Source organism: Podarcis muralis, chromosome 3 (genome assembly GCF_964188315.1).
Source record: "Podarcis muralis chromosome 3, rPodMur119.hap1.1, whole genome shotgun sequence".
Classification (NCBI taxonomy): domain Eukaryota; kingdom Metazoa; phylum Chordata; class Lepidosauria; order Squamata; family Lacertidae; genus Podarcis; species Podarcis muralis.
Window position 1 is genome coordinate 34,284,810 of NC_135657.1, and position 7,123 is coordinate 34,291,932.

Sequence of the window (7,123 nt, forward strand, 5' to 3'; positions counted from 1 at the left end):
GACACAGATAGTAAAAAGGAGGCAAATAAAATAAAATAAAAGTCTTTTTAAAATAAAGATCATACTAGATCAGGGCTGGACAAAGACATTTTGCTACCTGAGGTGAACCTCAAAATGGCACACACATGCCAGGGAAGAAGGGGTGAGTGAAGATCTACGCCATGAATAGAGGGGAAGAATCAATCAACCCTACCTGATGGCTGAAGTGGGAATCAAAGGCTTTTGGGAGGCAGGAAGAGACCCACCATCATGCCAGGTGGGTGCATAGCCCAGGAGACCCCAGAAGGCAGTCCCTGCCATTTCCTCACTAAGGGGAGGAGGAGACCAGTAGCACCTCCTATTTGAAAAGAGTCAACTGCAGAAGTGACACTGCGGCGGCAGATCTGGCTTCCAGTGGCAGCAGCAATGGGCGATGTTTTCCTTGGAGGCCAGATTTGCTGCCCATGTGGATTCTGCCACCTGCAGCGGTCGCCTCATCTTCTCTCTCTCTCTCTCTCTCTCTCTCTCTCTCTCTCTCTCTCTCTTTTAAAGAATGGCAAACTGCCACATGCAGCGCCTTACTTGGATGTGTCTGGAGTCTTGGAGTCTTGACTACCCTACGTTCTCCTACAAATGGACCTTGAGCTTGTTTGGAGGTTCTAGCAGGGGAGCGCAGCTATCGTATACCCTTGACCGAAGAACGGTACACTCCTTCTATCTGGGATGGTCGTCCTCTTCCACCGAGCGCGCAGCTTCGGGAGGGACGCACATGGAGCGGTGAGGGAGGAAGGGGACACCCGCCTAGCCAGCCAGATCAGCCGAATCAACCCTGGCGATCAATGGGGTGACAGATGTCGCAGCCAGATCGCCCTCACATCCAGTCGCCTCATCTTGTCTCATGGGTGGACCAGCCCATGTGTACAAGATACAGTGTTAAATGTGTCTTTGAATCCCATATTAAAAATTCTCCTTCTCTTTCTTTTCTTAAAAGCTAACAGCAGCTGCAGCTGCAGCACCCTGATCTGGAACATGTCTGTGTATATGAAGGGGTTAATCCATTCTGTCATTCCATCCCCCCCCCCTCCAAATGAAAATCTCTCTTCTCCAAGCTGCTGCTTGTAACCAGTAATGACTCATGTGAAAATAAATGAAGGGCATTTTCACAAGTGACATTTAGGTTGCTTTGAAATGTGAACCGTTTAGTAGCCAATAATTGCTGTTCTGCTGTAAGCGGAAAAGAAACTCTGTTCCTAATACAGTGGTACTTCAGGTTAAGTACTTAATTTGTTCCGGAGGTCCGTTCTTAACCTGAAACTGCTCTTAACCTGAAGCACCACTTTAGCTAATGAGGACTCCTGCTGCCGCCGCGCTGCCGGAGCAGGATTTCTGTTCTCATCCTGAAGCAAAGTTCTTAACCTGAGGTACTATTTCTGGGTTAGCGGAGTCTGTAAGCTGAAGAGTATGTAACCTGAAGCATATGTAACCTGAGGTACCACTGTACTCTATAGCCAAGTAGGCAGCCCCCTTTCCCACCCCCCCGACCCCCATGTGTTGATGGGGAGGGGTGATTTTCATTTGGCCCATGGTGTGGAAGACGAAGGGTTAACTAGGTAAGTCCTCCTTCCCCTCCCCCACTGCACTACTGATCATTCCGCATTGTGGAAGCAGCCTTAGATGGCAATCCTAAGCATGCCTCCCTGGGAGTAAGCCCCACAGAACACAGTGAATCAATCTTCTGGGTAAACGTGTATTATTGGGCTGTTCATACGGCTTTTCACCAGGAATAGCTTACCTGTGGACATGGCTTAATGCATGATGCAAGCTGCAAGACTTGCATAGCCACCTGGATGATGCCTGGGAGAGGCTTATTTCATAACCGAACGTAACATCCTTGTCAACGTAGATTTGACAGTTGAATTACAGCTACGGGAAATGCCAGAAAAATAGTGTGTGTGTGTGTCACTTCTGAAAACAGCCTAAGGCCCTGTACAGTAGACTCTACTCAGAAGTAAGTCTTGCTGAGTTCAATGGAACTTACTCACTAGTAAAAACATGTCTAATTAGAACTGTGCTATAAAGCTTTTCCTGTCCCTTAATAATCCCTCTGGTGGTGTATCTGCTCGTCTCCTAGAGGTGCTAAAAAAAAATGCTTTGGGGAGAGAAGGGGTGAGGAGGCAAACATCTCAAGACTTTTAAGTATTTTGTCAGTAGAGAAGGTTCTCAAAACTAGCCCTTGCTGCCTCGGTTTTTTTTAACTTCAAAGGAATTTAGGTGGCAGCGATTACAAAAAGGAACAGGATGCCTGTTCCTATGAGGGTGGGACTCTATGTGACATCAGCAGACTTGTGCCTTCAAACATTTCCATTCCATTTATTTCATTTCTTGCACCTTTCCATCAAAGGTGATCAAGCGGTCTACATGGCTCTGCCTCCCCTGCGTTTATTATTTACTTATTTCATTCATTTATGAATTGCTTCCCAGGAGGCATCCTGAAGTGATTTACAATACAATTAAAACAACAACAACCAGTTACATATATAAAAACAGTTAAAACAACTGCATGTTTTTAAAAAACATGCACATGCATGCACATCAGTGCAAATGCTGACAATGACAAAGCACTCCCTTGCAGTGAACCCGAGACCTTTGGCATGGAAAGCAGATGCTCTACCTCTGAGATGCTCTACCTTTCCCAAACATCCCCCGAGGCTTTTCGCGAGGTTGCCACACTGCTCAGAGCAGCTGCTTTCCCTCCACCCCCAGCCTCTGTGTGTATGTGGCAGCTTCAACAACGTAGTTGTCTAAGGCATTTGCCGTGAGCAGAAGCTGATATTTTGCAAGCCATCTCTCAGCCCACATTAAGGAATCTTGTGGCAGGATGGAAAATTAAGCTTCTGCTTATGGCGGATGAGTCAGGCGACCCACTCACCACAAACAGGTGGCTGCCACGGGCTCAGAAAATAAGCAGCCCCCGTGAGCAGGGCAGCCGCGCACACCATCCATCAAGCAAAAGGAAAGAGCTGCTGCGGACCTGAGGAGCTCTGCTGGATCAGACCACAAGTCCACTCTAACCCAGCATCCTGCGCTCCCGCAGCAGCCATCCAGATGCCCGTGGGACCCGAGAGCAACAGCGCCCTCCCCTCCAGCAGTTTCCAGCAAGCAGTATGCAAAGGCATCTTCCAAGTGACAGCGAGATTCTTTAACTCTCACCAACTAAACAAACCCTGCAGTTTCCCTCTGGAAATCATAGGCTTCCTAGAGTCTAGGACTTGGACCTAGAATGTTTCACACTGAGATGAGGAGGCAGGATAGATGATGGATCGAGCTAACAGTAAACAAGGATGCGTAAGAGAATATAAATGCAGCAAGATGCCTTAATGTGCATGCATGCATGCATGCTCTAGGACAGTCCGACAGCTGTGCATGTGCAGGGACAGGAAAAACTGGCTCAGCCAGAAAGTTTTCTTGCTTTGCATCCTAATTCTGGAAAGGGCAAAACCTTGGTAGGATAGTTACCCTCTGTTCTTTATTTCTCTACAGATGCTACTACTATGACTGCATTATTATTATGAATATAAGATAGGGTTGCCATATCCAGAATACTGCAGCCAGAAGCAGTGTCTGGGCGGAAATCGGTAAAATAGCTCAAAGACGTCATTTTTGTGTGATTTTGCCAAAAAGCTTGACAACTTTTGCTTCCAGATTTTCACTTCTTGAAATATGCCAACCCTATATAATATTATCTGGGGGATGGTGAGCCAGTGTGGTGTAGTGGTTAAGAGTGGTAGACTTGTAATCTGGGGAACCCGGTTAGCGTCTCCGCTCCTCCACATGCAGCTGCTGGGTGACCTTGGGCCAGTCACACTTCTCTGAAGTCTCTCAGCCCCACTCACCTCACAGAGTGTTTGTTGTAGGGGAGGAAGGGAAAGGAGAATGTTAGCCGCTTTGAGACTCCTTAAAGGGAGTGAAACGCGGGATATCAAATCCAAACTCTTCTCTTCTTCTTCTTCAATATAACCTAAACCACAAAATCACAAAAATTGATGCATAAAATCCAGTATTCAGCAGTTAAAGCTCAGCTCCTGTTCATGGGTGTTGCATTGATGTAAAGGTAAAGGTAAAGGTAAAGGTACCCCTGCCCGTACGGGCCAGTCTTGACAGACTCTAGGGTTGTGCGCTCATCTCACTCTAGAGGCCGGGGGCCAGCGCTGTCCGGAGACACTTCCGGGTCACGTGGCCAGCGTGACAAAGCTGCATCTGGCGAGCCAGCGCAGCATACACGGAAACGCCGTTTACCTTCCCGCTAGTAAGCGGTCCCTATTTATCTACTAGCACCCAGGGGTGCTTTCGAACTGCTAGGTTGGCAGGCGCTGGGACCGAGCAACGGGAGCGCACCCCGCCACGGGGATTCGAACCGCCGACCATGCGATCGGCAACTCCTAGGCGCTGAGGTTTTACCCACAGCGCCACCTGCGTCCCTTATTGATGTAGGCAGGTACTAAGAATGCAGGTAACTGAGCTCCTGCTTCTTGCAAAGAGCAAAGGCATGGCTGCAGTCAAGTGGAGCGTCTGCATAATTGTTAAAGGATGCAACAACTGAATCAATAAACCTCAGCCCCAAATTGCAACACCGGCTGCTGTACCAGCCTCGCCTTCTCCCCACATCACATAGGACAGCCAATTCATCGTGTTTAGTCCCAAATTGCAACACTTCCTGCTGTTCCAGGGCTGCTTTTATTACATTTCCATCCCCCCTAATTTTGTCCCATGTAAAGTTTAAACACAGCCTGTTGTTTGTGCAATACGGGCCTTAACGGAAGGGAACTTGCCTGCATTCAGGAACATGTTTCTTTCCTTAGTACTGACCGCAATGTGCTGAGCTGCGACAGGCTCACTATCAGGTAGCCGCAAAGGCAGCGGTTGTTGAGCCTGGTGTTTTTGTTTAGGTTTCACACTGAAGGATTTCCTTACGGATCTGGAAGCTGTGTGCTCGGGCACATCTAAGAACTCAAGTAAACAAGCTATCGAGAGAGATTTGGGACACATATATTTTCATTGTTTGATATCAAATGTGAGGAAGCACATGATTCACATGCATTTATATTGACAACACAGGACACCCTCTTACATATTGTGCCAACATCAACTTCTGCGCAGATATGCTTATAGGAGTCTGCAGAGAGTGGGGGCTTTCCCCTTGCACAAAGGGCTAGTCACAGCTGCAAAACATTTTCTGCAACTCAGTCTTAAGACCTGTGATCACCTAACGTGGAAAGAACTTACAGAGGGCCGGCATTTTGTTGCCAACGACAGCATGGATGCCGCAAAAGAAATATGCATGCATGAAGAGCACCCATCCCACGATAAACACCTGCCTGAAAGCATCTGTAGCTATGGTAGGCTGTTGCAATAAAAACAGCAGAGTCTTGTGATCAATTAAAGACTAGCTGATATATCATGGCATGAAAGCCTAACACATAATAAATCTGTTATTTTTAAGCTGCCATCTTTGCTTTTATAAAATTTATAATGGCTCTTCCACACTTCCATGATTTTTGTGCCCAGTGACATGGTGAGTGGGTGGGTATAGACCATGAATGCGGGACACAGGTGGCGCTGTGGTCTAAACCACTGAGCCTCTTGGGCTTCCCAATCAGAAGGTTGGCAGTTTGAATCCCCGCGATGGAGTGAGCTCCCGTTGCTCTGTCGCAACTCCTGCCAACCTAGCAGTTCGAAAGCATGCCAGTGCAAGTAGATAAACAGGTACTGCTGTGGCAGGAAGGTAAATGGCATTTCCATGCACTCTGGTTTCTGTTGTTCCATTGTGTCAGAAGTGGTTTAGGCATGTTGGCCACATGTACTGGAAAGCTGTCTGTGGACAAATGCTGACTCCCTCACCCTGAAAGCGAGATGAGCGCTGCAACCCCATAGTTGCCCTTGACTGGACTTAACCATCCAGGGGTGTTTTACCTTTACCTACCTAGACAATGAATGCAATTACCACTTACTTCTTTGTTTGCTTGGGGCATGTGCAGAGAGGAAAAGATGTGGAGAACCTAATCAAGGGGAGGGTTTTCAAAAACCTATCAATAATCCTCACCCCGTCTTGTGTGAGGATCTAGAATCAATCTGGATTGAAAGCAGTGTGTTGAGGATCAGCACGAATGATTTTAGATGGGGGGAGGAACTACATTTGAGCACTACAAATGGATTAGCGTGCGCACAGCCTTATAACAGCTTATGGCATAACAAATCTGTTCGCTTTTAAGGTGCCACTGGATTCTTTGCTGCTATAACATTTATAGCACATGAGCTAGGATTTAGCCACAGCGCCTCAGTTTCAGGGTTGCCATGGCCATATTAAATTGCAAAGGAGACAATGTATGGTATTGGAGTTTGTTTTACGCAGAGTAGCCCCAATGAAATTAATGAGTGTGACTGATTTCAAGGGGCTTACTCTGCATAGCACTTAGTTGAATGCCACCCACTCCCTCTGAGCACATGTTGATTGCATTTCCCTTGCCACACCCCATTCCCCACTATCCAAAGGAAGGGCTTTCAGTTCAGAGGATGCAACCTCCAGGCAGGCATGAGTCAGTGCCCACATTTATGGGCATCTAATTTCCAAAGAATATTATTTTTCTCTTCCTGAATGATGGGAAATCCAGGACAGCCTTTACAGAGAATCAATTTCCACGAGAACAGAGAACGCAGAAGACTCACGGAACCTTTGTTAACCCACTTCCTGTTTCTGAATTTGAAATGTTGTGCTCTGGCAATGAAAACGATGTCAGAGCACTTGCCAGGGTTATACAGACGTGCTTCGTGTATGTTAAATGAAACTGTACATCAGACAGATGCACCGGAAAACCAGCTTTGCTTCCAAACGTGTAATCTCTTGGCTTGCAAATGTACGGATTGAACAGGTATCACAGGGTTTGGGCAATAAGGGCAGTCAGTGCTAAATCCCAAGCAACATCACTCCAGGTTTGTGAAAACCCAGCAAGAACAGGACAATCCAAGTTCCCTCCTACCTTACCCTCTACTCTAGTCCCCATCTGCTTCCTGGCAATCCCTTTTCCTGGTTCCCAGTCACATCACGCAAATATTCCCAGCTCCCACCTCTTCAGGATGGGTGTGAATC